General features: G+C 40.1%; 1 protein-coding gene across 3 annotated transcripts in view; it reads left to right on the top strand.

Annotated features, from left to right (window-relative positions):
* The first annotated feature begins 6,820 nt into the window (after positions 1–6,820).
* Frmpd4 (FERM and PDZ domain containing 4) overlaps positions 6,821–18,579 on the top strand; it is a 1,105,936-nt gene continuing 1,094,177 nt past the window's right edge. The window contains exon 1 of one of the 3 annotated variants that reach the window (XM_017318528.2): positions 6,821–7,106. The gene's annotated coding sequence lies outside the window, so the exon portion shown is untranslated. The remainder of the gene's footprint in view (positions 7,107–18,579) is intronic. The other 2 variants (NM_001369234.1, NM_001033330.4) reach the window with 2 other exon arrangements.

Here is an 18,579-nt window from a genome sequence, read left to right as displayed (position 1 = left end):
CTGTGAGCTTCCTCCTCTGTATATGTCAGGCTCTGGCCGATCCTCTCAGGAGACAGCTATATCAGGCTCCTGTCAGCAAGCACTTGTTAGCATCCACAATAGTGTCTGTGTTTGGTGACTGTATATGGGATGGATCCCCAAGTGAGGCAGTCTCTGTCCTTGGGTCCTTAGAAGGAGTAACAAAATACTCACAGGAGCAAATATGGAGACAAAATGTTGACCAGAGCCTGAAGGAGACTCATTTTAGTGGCTCCTGAGGAGCACTTCAATTTGAGCCCATTGAGACCTCCAGAATTGTAAGATAATACATTTGGGTTATTTAACAAGTTAGGTTTGTAGCATTTTGTTACACTAACAATAAAAAAATCTAACATATAATTTTTCACAGTTATAGTATATCTTGTATAGTTTTTACACTCCTGTAGTTTTTTTAGTAATTATTTTGGCCAGATATGATCATATTGATCTACGCAGTTGAAGGAGTAAGGGTTTGCCTTAATCACACTTTTTAAGAATGTGCATAATTTGCATTTTATTTTGTATATAAATTTGATTGTTTCTAAAAAAAAAAAAAAACCTACCAGAAATTAAATTTGGGCTTTGAGTTTCTTCCATTTTTTTTCTACATTCATCTTATGGAAGAATGTTTAACCATCTCAGAATTTGACTCTATGTCATGTGAGAATGTACTTTAAAATAAAACTAGTTTGTTTTTCAACAACATATGCTAAATAACCTTTCCCCCTCTTTTCTCTTGTTTTACAATACTTTCCTTATTAAATATTCAGTCTTGTACAAAAACAAGCTCATTTTCTTAGCCACCAATTCTCTGCCATTAATTGATTTTTGCCTGTTCTCAAGTCAGTAAGTATATTTTGAATTTCTGCAATGTGATATATCCCTTTGAGGCCTACTCTTCTCTCTAATTATACTTTTGTTAAAATTCTAAAATTGATCCATCCTATCTGCATATTAAAGTATTCCTTCTGGCTCCCAGAAAAATTCCACTGGGCATGCCCAATGTCCAATGTCTTGACAAACACTTGGAAAGCCCTTAGCGTGGCCTATGAAAGCCCTAAATCATGTGATCCTATTTTTCCTATTTCTTTTTTAATAACCCTTGCAATAGTTTTAGGGTATATATTTATGCTGCCTTACTTATGGACTTTATTCTGATTTTAATATATATATTTCTTAATTCTTTCAGAATTTCACACTATATATTTCGATTGTATTCACCCCCAACTCCTTTTAACTCATCCCAGATGCTCCTCCACCTTCCCTAACCTCCAACTTTGTGATAACCATGGACTTGTCTTCGGGTGTGGCACACCTACTGTCGAATGATCAACATACTATCTTCTGTTTTATGGGGTTTGCTCACTCTTACCACAGCCCAGATCGCACCCAGCCATGATTTGTCTTTCAAGCTTTTCCCCAGCAGCTTGGTTCATGGAGCATATTAGAATGAATTCCAGCTGTTTTTCACTAGCTCTGTGGCCTTGAATTCATCACTTTCATCAATAAGATGAAGTCAGCTGTAATGTCCTTGCAGGGGTGTCAACTGGGTGACAGTTAATTTAGAGGCAGAATCTAGCAAGATCCCTTTACTTAGTAGGAAAACCCCCAATAAATGCCATAGTACTCTCATTACTGTGCTCTCCTACACTCGTTAAGCCATAAAGTCTTTAAATATAAGGATGCGTTATTCTTAATATATGTCCTATGAAGCCTGAGGTATAACAGTGCTTAAGTGCTGGATGTAGTTGCATTATACTCATTTTTAAAATGATGATTTGTATTTATTCTTTGAGAATTTCATACCTGTATGCAACGTATTTCTACCATATACAGTCCACATTCACCCTTCCAATTCCTTCTGGATCCACCCCCAACATATCCCCCCCTTACTTTATGTCCTTTTGGTCTTTTTCTTTTCCTTTTTAAAAACAATAACCAACTGAGTCCAATTAGTGCTCCCATATGTGGATGGGTGTAAGGCATCCATGGGAGCATGGTCAATCTATAAAGTGACTGCATTCCTAATGAAAACCAACTTAGGCTCACTTCCTCACCACATATACTAAAATTGAAGCAAACCACAGAAAATTAGCATGTCATGGTCCCTATGCAAGGATGACATGCGAATCTTTGGAGCACTCCATATGTATTTTTCAAAAGGAAAATGAAAAGGAGACTGACCCTTCCTTAGCAGCCATCAACTTTGATAGCTACTCAGGTTGGGAGGGATGGCTCATAGCATGCTTACATTTCAAATAAATAAATGGGGAAGTAAAAACCTTACTTACATTTTAAAAAATGGAGAAACAAAGAAATTAAATGGTGGGGCCCGGACTTCTCTGTCAATTTCCTTGCCTCTAAAATATTTATCTTTTGTCCTTATGACCCTGAAGTGAAATTGCCAATGCTTTCCACACAGTGTCTCTGTTCTCTCTTTCCTCTTCATGTCTAGCTTCCTTCCATAAAAGTCCCATGAACACCTGCACCTCTTAAACTGTAGATGTGTATTTGGTCCAAGTTCCAGAGAGGCCATAGGACCAGATGTCAATATCCCTAGAAATACCATTGACAATGATGGGTGAGTGTCAGTGGCTAAATGCCCTAGCCTTCTCACCTGGTAAAGGGAACCTGGAGCTTTAAACAGTGATGATGGATGAATGGGGTGAAGGTCTCTATTCATCTGGGATGTGGGATGTGTAGAATTCTAAAGATGTTATTTAAAAACTTCTAGCAATGGAATGGAATAGAATGATTCAGTGTCTTTTGATCTAATCATTTTAAGAGGACTTCTATTTATTATATATATTATAATATATATAATATATTTATATATATTAAAATATATTATTATATTTTATTTTGTGAACTGGTGTATAAAAATATGTTTTTAGGGTACCCATGTGGTGTTTTGAAATATGCACCGTATAATGTTCAAAATGCAGTACGCATATTCATCTCCTAAAGAATCCAGACTTTCTTTGAAATGTGAATATTTCAAATCATTATCTAGCTTTTTGAAGTATATAGCAAAAAATAAAAAAAAATTAGGAGAAGAAACATCCAGTCTATTATAATTATATATTCATGTTGCTGTGGAATAGAATACACTAGAATTGGGCTGGGAGTATAGCTTTGCTTAACTATTTGTCTAGTATACATGCATCTGAATTTGTTTCTTAACACTGCAAACAAACCAATAATGGAAAAACTGAAACACAGGAGCCCCTTGCTTTCATCTAACTACAACATGGTACCTCTTAACCAATCCCTCCTTGTCTGTTCCTTCTTTATTCTCCCCAGCCTCTGATAAGCACCATTCTACTCTCAACTCCTCTGAGATCAACTGCATCCCATTCTCTGTATGAGTGAGATCGTGCAGTATTTATAGTTCTGTGTCTGACTTATTTCCATGAACAAAATGAGCCCCAGTTCCATCCATGCTGCTTTAAGTGGCAGCATTTTGCTATTTTTGTGATTGATTGGTGTGTCTGTGATCCATTCATCAGCTGGGTGGGCACTTAGCTTGTTTCTAATTCTTGCCTAGTGCGAATAGTGCTTCAATAAACATGAGAATACAAGTATGTCTTCTGAGTACAGGCTTCATTTAAGGTGTCTGTATAACCAGTAATGACTGTCTTCTTTCCTCTCTCTTGCTTACCACCTCCCACCTCTCTTGAGACAGGGTGTCAATCTGTTGCCCAGACCAGCCATCTGTAACTCATTATGTAGCCCATGCTGACCTTAACTTGTAATAATGTTCCTGCTTCAGCATTTCAAGTGGCAGGAGTACACATGCGAGCCTCCATTATCCAGTTTGGTAGTTTCACTCTTAGGGATTTTTGTTTTTGTTTTTGTTTTTTTTTTTGTTTTGTTTTGTTTTGTTTTGTTTTTGTCCTCAGAGATTTCCATAGTGTTTTCAATAATGGTCATAGTAACATTGCCACTGCACTGTGCAAGGATTCCCCTTTTCCCCACTTGTATGAGCTCTATCTATCTATCTATCTATCTATCTATCTATCTATCTATCTATCTATTTACTGTATTGGTGTTTTGCCTATGTGTATGCTTGTGGACCATGTACATGTAGGTGCCTACAGAGGCCAAAATAAAGTATCAGTTGATAGTCCCTGGAATTGGAGCTAATGATGGTTATGAGCCGCCATATGGGTGCTAGTTATTGAATCAGGGTCTTCCACAGGAGCAGGCTGCATTCTTAAACCTTGAGCCAACTCTCTAGCACTGTATCAATCTTTTATTAGGTATTTTCTTCATTTACATTTCAAATGCTATCCTGAAAGTCCCCCATACCCTCCTCCCCACTCCCCTACCCACCCACTCCCACTTTTTGGCCCTGGTGTTCCCCTGTACTGGGGCATATAAAGTTTGCAAGACCAAGGGGCACCACTTCTTTTTAACTGTCTATTTTCTCCTAGTTGGCATTTTGTGATATTGACAAGAGTCTTATTATAATTGAATTGGATATTTTTTAAATGCTTATTTTTATTTCTGTATATGTAGACACGTCTGTGTGAGTGTAAGACACATGTGTGCAAGTGCCCTTCCTTGTAGATGAGAAGATTCCCTGAAGTTGCAGGAATGGTTGTGAGCTGAAGAACATGCTGGAAACTGAACTTAGGTCCCAAGTGCTCTCCCACACTGAACTATCTCTTCAGACCAAAGGACATGTTTTTTTTTTAAAAAAAACATTTGTTCAATTTCTACTAAAATAGTCTTAATACTTTTAATATGCTTTATTGGAGATTGACTTACAACTGAGCCATCATTTCTGGTGAGGAGGAAACTATGTCTACAGGAACATGGCTTAAGTTTGGCTGTGGACCACCATAAATGTTCCAATGTCTCCAGGGACTAAAAGTTCACCATGGGGACTCCTAACCAAATTTCCAGGTCTTTAACTACCCATGGAGGCTTAGGAAATTTGAATTTTCAGGACAGACTTTTCTTAACACCAGTCCCGAGTTCTGTATTGCTATCATGGGGCTCAGGATCATCACTTCAAAGCCATTCCTCCATGGCACCTGCACCCATAGCTCCAGGGCCTCCAGTTGTAGCATCTGGCTCAGGGCAACAGTTATGTCAGGTCCTGTAGGACTCAGTGACTATGATTAAGCCCTCTGATTCTTCTGGTTTCCACCACTTTTTATTCTTCTTCCTATCATGACTAGCCCAAGTTCAAACCTCCAGTCCTCTGCTTCTTCTAGCCAGAGGCCATGGCATCAATCTTCAGGTGGCTGAGCCAATATGGGGATCGGAAATTGGTGAAATAAGATGGAGATGCAACCACCGAGTGACAAACTAGCTGCCCAGTACCTCGGCTCCCAATTCCCAGGGACATTTTTTTTTTGCTTGTTTGTTTTCACAACAGCATTTGTCTGTGTAGTTCTAGCTTTCCTGGAGCTCTCTCTGCAGACCAGGCTGGCCTCCAACTCAGAGACCAGCCTTTCTCTGCTTCCAGAGTGCCAGGAATCAAAGGCATTCACCACCATCATCAGGCTAACATTTTTAAAACAAATTGTTTTTCTAGTGCTAGGGTTATAGCTCAGTTGGTAGAATGCTTGTCTAGAATTCATGAAGCTCTGGATTCCATTCCTTACATCACATAAAACTAGGTATAGTGGGTGACACACACCTGTAATCCCAACACTCATGAGGGATAACGGAAGCAGTGTGGTGGTTTGAATGAATATATCCCCATAAGCTCACAGCAGCCATGGAGATGCAGAGTTTGGAGTTTGCTCAGCTCATTTCCTGTCTTGCTTTGGGGATTACAGTTAAGTGATTGGATGAATCTCAGAAGAGACCCTGAACTTTGGACTTTTAACATTGTTGAGACTGGTATAGACTATGAGGACTTTGAAAGTTGGGCTAAATGCATTTTGTATTATGCTATGTTTAAGTATGCCCTCCCCCATAGACTTATGTGTTTGACAAGTCTATGGGGACCAGGGAGTGGAATGTGATGGTTTGTATATTCTTGGGCCAGGGAGTGGCACCATTTGGAGGTGTGGCCTTGTTGGAATAGGTATGACCTGGTTGAAGGAGGTGTGTCACTGTGGGTGTGGGCTTAAGACCCCCACCCAAGTTGCCTGGAAGTCAGTCTTCCACTAGCAGCCTTTGGATGAAGACGTAGAACTCTCTGTTCTGCCTGTGCCATGCCTGCTTAGATGCTGCCATGCTCCCACCTTGATGATAATGGACTGAACCTCTGAACTTGTAGCCAGCCCCAATTAATGTTGTTTTTCTACAAGACTTGCCTTGGACATGGTGTCTGTTCACAGCAGTAAATCTTAACCAAGACAGAGGCTCTATGTGGAAGTTCAACTTCATGGGTGTGAATTTTTCTGAGTCATTTATCTCTCTCTCACACACAAAACTCCATCTAGCTCTGCATTTCATGAGTCAAAAAGCAAGCAAACAAACCAACAAATGAAGAGCTTGTGGAGCCTGCATCCAACCCTAACATACCTAAGCACAGGAGTCCCAGCCATTTTTTTTTTAACTTGCCTTTGGTCCTTTATAACCTCACCTATCATGGCTGGGCCACTGCCCATCTCAACCTTATTGCTGCTGCTTCCTTCTGTTTTTTTTTTTTTTTCTTTTTTTCTCTCTCTCTCTTTCGTCTATCCCTTCCTAATTACTTAGGTCACTTCAGACTTTAATTCTGTCTTCTAAAATGTAACACAGCCATAATTAGGCCATATGTTAATTAGCAGGATGACGCCTTGTGCCTTGTCACTCATGATTGATGTGGATCATCCCAGAAAGTGCCTCAGAAAGGAGAGTTCAGTGAGAAGAGGAAACGTAAAGTGGCTGGCAGTGACTCTCTGCTTTAAGCAAAAATTGCTTTAACGATCAAGAGAAAATGGTTGTATGCAAACGGGGGAAAGGATGGGGTCGTACCAAGAAAAAGAGCTAAAGTTGACCTCTTTTTGACTCCAGGAATGAGCTATAAGTCAGAAGGCAAGCCTGAGTCTGGGGATCTACTAGGAATGGCAGAATCTCCTGAAGGATTGGAGTTGGTGGCCAGGGCTGAGGTCAAGATCCCAAAGGAGGGTACAGGCAAGGTAAGTGTGAGGCATGTCCCTAATTTCTTAACCTTGGAAATTTGTGGAAGGTCAATCAAACATCAAAACAAAACAGTGGTCTCTGCTTCTTTGGACACTGTGAGCACTATGTAGGGCAGTGGTTTTCAACCTGTAGGTCACGACCCTTTTGAAGGTCAATTGAACCTTGCTCAGGAGTTGCATATCAGATATCCTACATATCAGATGCTTACCTTATGATTTGTAACAGTAGCAACATTACAGTTATGAAGTAGCAACGCAATAGTTTTATGCTTAGGGAATCAGCAAAACATAAGGAACTGTTTTAAAGGGACACAACATTAGGAAGTTTGAGAGCCACTGCTCTAGGGAATCTGAAAGACAGGTGTCGAGATAGCCGGTGGTTGTTATTTTGTGCCAACGCCATGTTTACTTTCCTCCCACTTTCTATTAAGAAAACTTATTTTCTGACATTCTTGGTACCAGAAAGTTAAGCAGAAGATCAGATGGATCATGACTGTTCCCTATTTCATATATCCTATATCACTTAAGAGTTTTACAGGATATGACTCACAACGGGAATTCATGATTAGGTGGGAAGCTATGTGAATAACAAAGATACCAACACTCTTCTATTTGCTATCAGCCCATAATGTAAAGGATGTTCAATCATCATTGAGCTAATGGACATACTAGACTAGATAGTCGTCTTAAAATTTGAGTTATAGAAAGGGCATTGTACTTAAACATTCTTACAGTATATGGAAACTTGCTCTAATAATAAGTATTATTGAACTGGGTTTTCTTCTGGTCTGTCTAACAATCTCTTTAGGAAAATAGTATCATTTCTATTTAACCAGAAGTTTACAGACATTGGGTCACACTCAAAGACCATACTGCTACCTGACACAAAACTTAAATGTGTCTTTCAGTAGTCCTTTTTTGATGATGATGATGATGATTTCAGTGCTAGGGGTTGAGTCTGGGGTCTTGCACATGATAAATGTGTTTCTGCCCCTGAGACATATCTACAATCCTCCCTTTTTCCTTTAATATATATATATCAGTTTACCTTTGATCTAACTCTGTATTCCAGGCTATCCTCAAACTTCCTCTTCTCCTGCCTCTGTGATTATATTAGTGTGCTAGTCATACCCAATTTATGTGGCACTAGGGACTGAAACTAGGGTTTTATGCATGCTAGGCAAACATTTTACTACCTGTGCAATACCACTAGCCCATTTTGTGTTTTTCTGAGACAGGATCTTGTCTATGTAGCACTTGTTGGCCTGGAACTCATTTTCCTCCTGCCTCTTGCTGTCTTATAAATGCTATGTTACAGACACATTAAATTTCTCCAGGGTACTTTAATTATTTTAGTATTTATTCTTATTTTATGTATATGAGTATTATGTTTGTGTGTATGTATGTGCCCCTCATGTGTGCCTTGTAGCCTCAAAATCCACAAGAGGAATTGGATCCCCTGAAACTGGAATTGCGGACAATTGTGAGCTACTGTATGGTTACTAGGAACAGAACCTGAATTCTCTGTAAGAGCAGCAAGTGCTCTTAATCACTCTGCCATCTCTTCAGTCCCCATGTCCTTTTGAGCATATGTGCATGAATGTGCACATGTGTGTGCCTGTGTGTGTACATGTGTGTGTATGTGTGTGTGTGTCTTTGTCAGCCTTACAGTGTGTGTAACCACTACTGAAGGGGGCTACTACAATCTAGGGTAGACAAAGACAATACCTCTATGAATGAATGTGACTCACACCAATAAAGCGTAATTTACAGATACTGAAATACAAATTGATTGATTTCCATGTATCATGAATTATTTGCTTCCTCCCAATTATTTAGAAATTGTAAAATTCTGTTAATAGGGCATGTGAAATCAAATGGCAGCCCATGTTTGATCCACAGGCTATCCTTTGCTGATTCCAACACTGTCCAAAACTGCCTTTCTGACAACTTAGACAAATAATGGGCTGAAGGCAACTGTGATATGTGTTTCACCTAAGGGAGCCATGTCAGCTGTGGAAAAGTTGCTGTAAGGGAATCAGCATAAGACCAGAGTTCTCAGGTCAGAGTCAATGTATAGATTTGCTTTCATCCCAAGAATGTTTTAGTCTTGATGTTATCCTTACTTCCCAAATGAAGTTTCTAACAGTTCCATTATTGTTTAATCCTAATCATTATAACGTTTGTATAAATGGTTTCCATAAACTTGAAATGTGAATGTAAGACAGCTCACTGGAGGCTGGGGAGAAGGCTCACTCTATACAATGCTTGTCATGAAAGCATGAGGACCTGGGTTCTGATGCCCAGCACACTGAAATTCCTATGCTGGGGAGGAAGAGACACTTTGTCCCAGTTACGGTTACTATCGCTGTGATAAAACACCATAACCAAAAGCAATATGGGGAGGAAAGGGTTTATTTCACTCACAATTCCCTATAACAATTCACCATCAAAAGCAGTGCAGGCAGGAAGGCGAGGAGGGGAGGAGTCTAGAGGCAGAAGCTGATGCAGAGGCCAGAGGACTGCTGCATACTGGACTGCTTGCTCATTATGGCTTGTTCACCCTGCTTTCTTATAGAACTCAGGACTTCCAGCCCAGGGATGGCACTGCCCCCAATGGGCTTGGCCCTTCTGAATAAGTAGCTAATTAAGAAAATGGTTTACATGCAAATCAAAACAACCCTGAGATTCCACCTCACACCAGTCAGAATAGCTAAGATCAAAAATTCCGGTGACAGCAGATGCTGGTGAGGATGTGGAGAAAGAGGAACACTCCTTCATTGCTGGTGGGATTGCAGGCTTGTACAACCACTCTGGAAATCAGTCTGGCGGTTCCTCAGAAAATTGGACATGGTACTACCGGAGGATCCCTCAATACCTCTCCTGTGCATATATCCAGAAGATGTTCTAACTAGTAAGAAAGAAACATGCTCCATTATGTTCATAGAAGCCTTATTTATAATAGCCAGAAGCTGGAAAGAACCCAGATGTCCCTCAACAGAGGAATGGATACAGAAAATGTGGTACATTTACACAATGGAGCACTACTCAGCTATTAAAAACAATGAATTTATGAAATTCTTGGGCAAATGGTTGTATCTGGAGGATATCATCCTGAGTCTTCACAAAAGACTCACTTGATATGCACTCACTGATAAGTGGATATTAGCCCAGAAACCTAGAATACCCAAGATACAACTTCCAAAAACACAAGAAAATCAAGAAGGAAGACCAACACATGGATACTTTATTCCTCCCTAGAATAGGGAATAAAATATCCATGGAAGCAGTTTCAGAGACAAAGTTAGGAGTGAAGACAAAAGGATGGACCATCCAGAGACTGCCCCATCCGGGGGTACATCCCATAATCAGCTACCAAATGCAGACACTATTGCATACGCCAGCGAGATTTTGCTGAAGGGACCCTGATATAGCTGTCTCCTGTGAGGCGTTGCCAGTGCCTGGCAAATATAGAAGTGCATGCCCACAGTAATCTATAGGATTGAACACAGGGCCCCCAATATAGAAGCTAGGGAAAGTACCCAAGTGCTGAAGGGGTCTGCAACCCTATAGGTGGAACAACAATATGAACTGATCAGTACCCCCAGAGCTGGTGTCTCTAGCTGCATATGTAGCAGAAGAGAGGCTCCTGGGTTTAGCAAACTTTATATGCCCCAGTACAGGGGAACGCCAGGGCCAAGAAGTGGGAGTGAGTGGGTAGGGGAGCATGGCGGGGGGAGGGTATAGGGGACTTTTGGGATAGCATTTGAAATGTAATGAAGAAAATATCTAATAAAAAATGTAAAAAAAAAAAAGAAAGGAAAAGAAAAGAAAAGAAAATGGTTTATAGGCTTGCCTATAGCCTGATCTTATGGAGGCATTTTTCACAACCGAGGAGGTTCTGTCATTTCAGAAAACTCTAGCTTGTGTCAAATTGACATAAACTAGACAGCATATGTGCAGATCTCTGAGGCTCCTTGGAGAGCTAATCTAATCAAATCAATGAGCTCCAGGTTACCTGAGAGAACTTGTCTTTAAAAATACACTAAAACCAAAATAACCATAATAAGTGGGAGAGTGATTGAAGACATCCACTATCAACAGGTATGTGCACACATGTACACATGCATACATGAACATGGGCAAACAGGGAAATCTAAGTGGATGGAGACTGCAGAGCTGGTTTATAGACATTGTCAGGAGCTGACTTATGACATGCAAAGTTTGAAGCATCTAAGAGATGTAAGTAGAGCAAATTACATAGAAGTTGAGTAATGTGAGATTGGGAGAGAAGATATGACTACAGAATCCAATTTAGGAGTCATGAGAACATCTTCTGAATCTTAGCATCTCCTAACTTGAATAAATTCTTTCAGGCCTAATTTTAGAGTTATTGCCATTAGGGGAGGGTAGTTCTCTATTGTGGGGACTGCAATATAGAGATTTTAGCACCAGCCTTGGTCTTTACCAAAGAGGACCCAATACCATTTTCCTTTAATTGTGACAACCAAAACAGTTTCTCAACATTGTCATGTGTCCCCTGCAGTGAAGTTACCCTCTGTTGAGAAGAAAAAGTGTTCTAGGGGAAAGACTAAGTGTACTGTTTAATGATTCCAACTTCAGCTCATGCAGCAGATGCCTGGCACCTGCTCAGTCCATCTAGAAGTCAGAAAGAGAGAGAAGTATGGAGAAACTGAGGGGATGTGGCCAAAGTAAGAACATGACTTACAGGTGAATGCTGAATGCTTAGGTCAGAGTTGGTTTGATAGTTGCTAAAGGGGAACACGGAGACAGGACAAGAAGTAGCACCTTGGTGCTCAGAGCTATGCTTCACCGAGCATTCCCTTGTATCCTGTGTGGGGTCTCCAGTGGTGACTGAGAAGACAGGAGTCCATGAAGTGAAGCTCAAAGATCAAATCCTTTCTCACTGCATGGGCCCTGCAGGTGGTGCAGTGGACAGAGTGTTTCCCAAGAGGAAGTGATGTTGAAAATAAAGAGGTTAAAAATAACATTTAGGAACCAAAGATAGAGACCTTGATGCGTTTCTTTCCCATTTTATTTTTAGAAATAATCCTCAGAGGATAAAACTGTTACAGTCTGGGCATAAAAGAAAAGAAAAAAAAAACGAGCAGAGAGAGACTGGCTGTTTTGAGGAACAGCAAATTGAACTGAGGCTTTGTCATAGGGAGCTGTGTCACATAGACACTTATTGTCTTGCTTCTTGAGTTTTGTTAATCTCATGTACTTAATAATTTTTTAAAGGCCTTACTTCATGCTTACTTATACTTAAAAAAATAAAGTGAGGGCCTGGAGACATGGTGGCTGAGCACTTAAGACCTCTTGCTTTTGTTCTCAAGGAAAACCCAGGTTCCATTCCTAGCACTTGGTTTACAAATATCTGTAACTCTAGTATCAGGGAATCCAGCATCCAACAGCATCTTCATCCATCCAGCATCTTCTGGCCTCATTGGGCAGGAAAAGCACCCATATACATAATATAAAAATAAATTTTAAATAATGAGACGATGCTGTGGCTTATCTCTCTATAGTTTTAAATTGAGTTAAGGTTTGATTAAAAACTGACATAATGGTTAAAAATTTCATCCTTCATGTTAAAATTAATATTATTAGATCAAAATCCCTCTTAGTCTTGTGCTTACAGTTTGGGAAGATACAGTTCTTCTTGGCAGGCAAAGCACAGCAGCAGGAGCCTAAGGCTGATGGTCACATTGCATCTGCAGTGAGCTCAGCTGGCTTTTTCTCTCACAAAGTTTCTTTCCATTAGGACACCAACTCGTGGGCTGGGGCAGCCTATACAGAGGGTGCTTCTTATCCTTCAGTTTAGTCCTCACTGGAAATGCCCTCACTGACACATCCAAAGCTGTTGCTCATAAATGTGATGGATATTTGTGGGTGTGGGTGTGGGTGTGTTCTCTCTATAGAGTGTGTCTATGCATGTGCCAGAGTTTGACCTAGGGAGTGTTTCTCAGTCTCTACCTTGCTTTTTGGTTCAGGGTCCTCCACTGAACCTGGACCACATCAATTTGGTTAGACTAGCTAACAAATAAGCCTTCGGAGCCTTCTGTTTTTACCTATGCCCTCCATCCCTGCCCAATGTCAGGCTTACAGACAAATGCCACCATGTTGGGCATGTGCATGGATCCTGGGGATCTTAACTGACACCCTAATGCTTGCACTTTGCCACTGAGTCATCTCCCTACTCACACGAGGCAGTTCTTAATCCAATCAAGTTGATGATTGAAGTTACTATCTCACTAGTCGGATTGTAGTGCATAACTAGAATTCCATAAATGGTTAAAACATTTAGTTTTACTTTTCTGTGGTGATACTTACACAACTCAAGCAAGTAGAAAAAAATTCACAGAACTATATACTTCACTCCATGCTCACAAAAAAAGTAGGTAGAAACAGTGAAGCTCAAGTGAGTTTATTATCAGAGTTTCCATTATTGCATCAGCACTGACTTACAAAAGTGTTCTTCTTTGGGGCAGTTGAATAAGGGCTACATGGAACTCGGTTATTTTTTGACTTCTTCTGGGGAATTATTTTTGTTTGGTTTTAAGGCAGGGTCTCATGTATACTGGGCTGTCTTAGTGCCTACTAACTGTGAAACTGATGACCTTGAAGTTCTGATTCTCCTGCTTCCACCTCCTGAGTACATGTGTCACCATGCCAATTTCATGTGCCACTGGAGATCAAATGCAGGACTTCCTGAATTTGCTAGGGGAACACTACTAACTGTCAAGATCCCCAGCATTGTGGAGAACTATTTCACATGAAATGTATAATGATGGTTGTACAGCTCAGAATCATTTGGTGTTATGGTCAACTTCGTCTATATTTTTGTCTAAATGGACACTTGTATTATAAATAAACCATGATATCAGGTTTGATTTAAAAGCAACATAGAGAATCTTATCCATTTATGCTTAAGCAAATGCAATTGACTATAATCCTGATCATGAACCAGTCATTCTTAATAAAAATATAGTCATGAAGGCCTTGAGAGATAGTTCTGTGGTTAAGAGCAGGTATTGCTCTTGCAGAGGACCAGGGTTCAGTTTATAGAAGCCATATGGTGGTTCACAACCATTTGTAACTCCCATTCCAGGAGTTCTCACACCTTCTTCTGACCTCTATGGACAGAAGACATGCATGTGGTATATATACATACATGCAGGCAAATACATAACAAAATTAGAAACCTTTAAAAAATGTAACCATGAAGTCTAATGATAGTTGGAAGTCTGGAACTAAATAAGACTGCCGTTTACTCTTTGGATTAGGCTTTCAAAAAATTTTGGTAGTATAGAACTCAACTAAATTTGCTAAAGATTGTGATTTTCACACAACACATCCTTAAATTCCTGGAGAAGTAGAAATCGGAAGTGGTTTGTCTGTCTTCGTTTTTTAAGGTGAGAATTTCTACTTCAGCAGACTTTGGGTAGGGCAGGCTGCCTCTATCTTGCTGATCCGCCTAAGATGTGATCTATTTATATTACAAAGCATATGCAGAGCCTGGCAAGCCTCTCTGCAAATGAGCTCATCGGCTGTGCCCTAAAGTGGGAGGTTGGATGGGGATGCAGAGACATTGGGTCCTTTCGCAGCCATTATGCCTCTTGGTGCTGATTAAACAGGAAGGATAAACAAAAATCTATGATTTCTGACAGGAAGGATAAATAATGAATACCTGTCAAAGAGAACTCAATGTTCTCCTTGGTTTTCTTTGCAGGTCATCAAAGTCGAGTTCTTAAGGACTTGAGTACTTCTAATGGATTTTTCCCTTTTTGTGTATTGTACAATTTGTAACTACAGGATATTTCAGATATGTCTTCCTGATGAGTCTCCTTCAAAGTGTGATGAGCTTTATTCTAGAGCTTTATTCAAATCAATTAGTATTTGCAGTGCATGTATCCATTGTTAAGTAATTAGATTAATCTGTAAGAAAATAGAGAAGAACAGTTGCTAACCTCAAAAGCCTCCTAGACAAAGCAGAAAGGGACAGAAAATAGAATTGTCTTTCAAAATGCCAAGGACATGGAGAGAGGCAGATAAACAGCTCATAGAATTGGGCTGAGGTAGGAAGGAGTGCCATTAACTATTTAAAACAGTAAGGCTTTTGCAGAAGGATATATTCTTGGGAGGTATTGAGCTTGGCACAAAACTTTTAAATTCATGCGATTTTCCTAGATGCTGTGGCTCGCACCTGTCACCCCAGCACTCTAGAGACCAGAGAAGGAGTGGTCTTGCAACTTTGAGGACAGCGTGGGGTACAAACTGACTTTCAAGCTAGCTTGTGCTGCACAAAATCCTTGTTTTTAAAATGTATATGGAAATTAGATGTGTGAATGTGTGTGGGTGTGTGTGGGTGTGTGTGGGTATGTGTGTGTGGGTATGTGTGTGTGGTGTGTGTATGTGTGTGTATGTGCACGGCTACGTTTACCTTTCCACTCAGTAATCTGAAGGAACCTAGATCTTGTTGGATACTCGTTGTCACGTGATTTTAGTGTATCTGTAAGAGGTCCAATGAGTGTTTGACTGCCATCTTAAACGTTTACTCTTATTACTGTTATTCTTAGAGTCTAACAAAGCCCAGATTGGCTTCTGACTTGTTAAGTAACTGAAGATGACCTTGAATTTCCTGCCCACCTCTCAAGTACTGGGATTGCACGGTTTCTCCATTGTTCCCTATTTATTTGGTGCTAGGCATCAAACTCAGGGCTTCGTACATGCTAGACAAACACATCTTTAGTGAAAAATTTAATTTTACTTCCAACTATAACTTGTATGTGATAAACATCTGTTTCTAGAATAATACCCTTGTATTACTGTACCTTTTACAGAACTAGAAACCTATGGCTTGTGACAAATGCTGTCCTCTATTCTCTGCCATGAGTAATGCAGTACCACGTTTTAAACTTCAGTGAGTAGAGCAGAACAACTACAGATAATCTATCAGAACTTGTATTAAATTGCAGGTAGCAAAAACCCAGCCTTACAGTATAGCTTTATTTAGTCCACAGTGGGGAGTTCAGAATTGTCAGTGTGATTACATGGTATGAATAGAGACCTCTGTTCCTTATGATTCTGTTCTTCTTTGGCACCATTTGGTCTGACCTAATTCTGTCTGTTCTCAAGGTGCTGCTAGAGCTCTGGCTATATTTGCTCCCCCGCTCTTCTCTGTCTCCCTATCTCCCTCACTCACTCACTCCAATCCTTCTTCCCTTTCTCTCTCCCTTCCCGTATACCTTCCTTCCCTCCCGTCATTTTGAAAGATTGCTTATCTTGAACTCACTATGTAGATGAGAATTACCTTGAACTTCTCCTGTCTCCACTTCCTCAAGGCTGGGAATGCAGGGACTCACCACTATAGTCAGTATGTGACAGTAATATTGACTATCAGTTTAACAGGATCTTGAGTCACCTAGGAGGCAAATTCCTGCGTATGTCTCTGAAGGGGTTTGTAGATTAGGTTAATTGAGGTGGGAAGACTCAAAATTAGTGTGGTTGGCTCCATCCCACAATCAAAGACCCTGTACTGAATGAATGCTTGAAATAAATAAACAAACAAACAAACAAACAAACTTAGTAAGAGAAACAAAGACAAGCATTCCTCTCCATCTGCTTCCTGACGGTGGATACAAGCTGCCTCAAGTTTCTGCCATCATGTCTTCCCTACTCCCCACCATGATGGACTATAACTTCAAACTGTGAGCCAAGATAAACCTTTCTTTCCTTAAGCTGTTTTGTCAGGTATTTTATCATAGCAATGAAACGAGTAACTAATGTACCTGTTTTATGTGATGTTGAGAATGGACCCCCAGGCTTCATGCATGGGAGGTAAGCACTGATTTATCAAAGCTATATCCTAAGTCCTATCCATCAGATTTTTGTTCCAGATATATAGAAGGGGAAAAGCAAATGGAAAGATAAATATATTCACTGTGGCTACCCACTCTGAAATTGCCATCATGAAAGTCCTCCTGCAATGTATACACTCATGTTTGTGTGTGTGTGTCTGTGTGTCTGTGTGTGTGTGTGTGTGTGTGTGTGTGTGTGTGTGTGTGTGTGGTGATTTGAGACAGGGTCTTACTTGGTAGCCCTCCTGACTGGCCTGAAACTTATTATGAAGATCAGGCTTGCTTCAAATATATTGTGATCTTCCCCACCCCTAACTCCTGAACTATGTTTGCACCTCCATTCCTGGTCCCCTTCTGACTGACAGTGATTAATAGTGTCTCAAGTACTCCCAGGTATAAGAGAGAGAGAGATCATTTTATTTGAGACTTCAAATCTCATGTTTAAGAAGACAGATACTTGACAGACACCTAGTAGACTCTCTGCCACATTGAGATGTCATTGGACATTTGATGAAATTTTAGCCCCTGCCTATATTCACATTTTTTATGTGTGAGAAAAAGGAACTGCTGTTTGTCAAAGATAATACTAAAGTTTTTACTATTTGTTGTTAAAGAAAATACCACATGAGACAAAGAAGAAGCATACTATATGAATGGATATGAATTGATTCATTGACCAGGTTTCAGAAATTCAAATATATCCAGAAATGGGTAGGATATATGAGTGATGCTGGGTGGGAATGAGGCTGCTGGAACAAGGACAAGCATGTCCCCTTTGAAAATGGAAAGATGGAGACTAGAAAATTGCTTCTCTTCTTAAGAGCACATATTGTTCTTCTAGAGGGCCCCAATTTGGTTCCCAGCATCCAGAGAAGGTTTTACTGTTTGTAGTATTGTCTTCAGAGGGATGAAGTGTCTATGTGATTCAGTCTTATGGATACCTGTACACACACACACACACACACACACACACACACACACACACTTGAAAAAAATAAATCTTTAAAAGTTGGTCAGTGGTTGCCTACTGAAAGGAGTCAAGGTTTTCTTATGCAGTTGTTAGCCCATTGTTACCAGCTACAAAAATTTGAGAGAATGGGAAGACTGGAACTTTATTGCTTATAGAATAGTCACAACATTCTTATCATATTATATTGTAGATATGAAGAAAAGCATCACATTACTTTTAGAAAAACTAGTTAATAAAATGCACCATACAACAAGGGGTTATTTGTATTTGCCTTATTTTATTCTATTTTATTTCAAGAACTGTTGACCTAAACAGTGGTGGTGTCCACTTTTAATCCCACCACTTGGGAGCCAGAGGTAAGAGGGTATCTGTGAATTTGAGGCCAGGCTGATCTACATAGTTAGTTCCAGGACAGCCAGGACTGTGACCCCGCCTCAAAAAAGCAAATGACAACAAAAGAATGGTGGGGTGAGTAATGTTGCTTGACTAACATGCTTGAAATTGCACCAGTGTGGTGGCACATACATATATACTCAACACTCAGATGATGGAGACAGACGAATCAAAAGTTCAATGTCATCTTGGGCTATAAGATGAAGACCAAACCAGATTATAAGGG

Source organism: Mus musculus, chromosome X, assembly GCF_000001635.26.
Source record: "Mus musculus strain C57BL/6J chromosome X, GRCm38.p6 C57BL/6J".
In the NCBI taxonomy this organism is placed as follows: domain Eukaryota; kingdom Metazoa; phylum Chordata; class Mammalia; order Rodentia; family Muridae; genus Mus; species Mus musculus.
The sequence above is the reverse complement of the archived record's forward strand: the minus strand, read 5'-3'. Positions and strand labels throughout refer to the sequence as shown.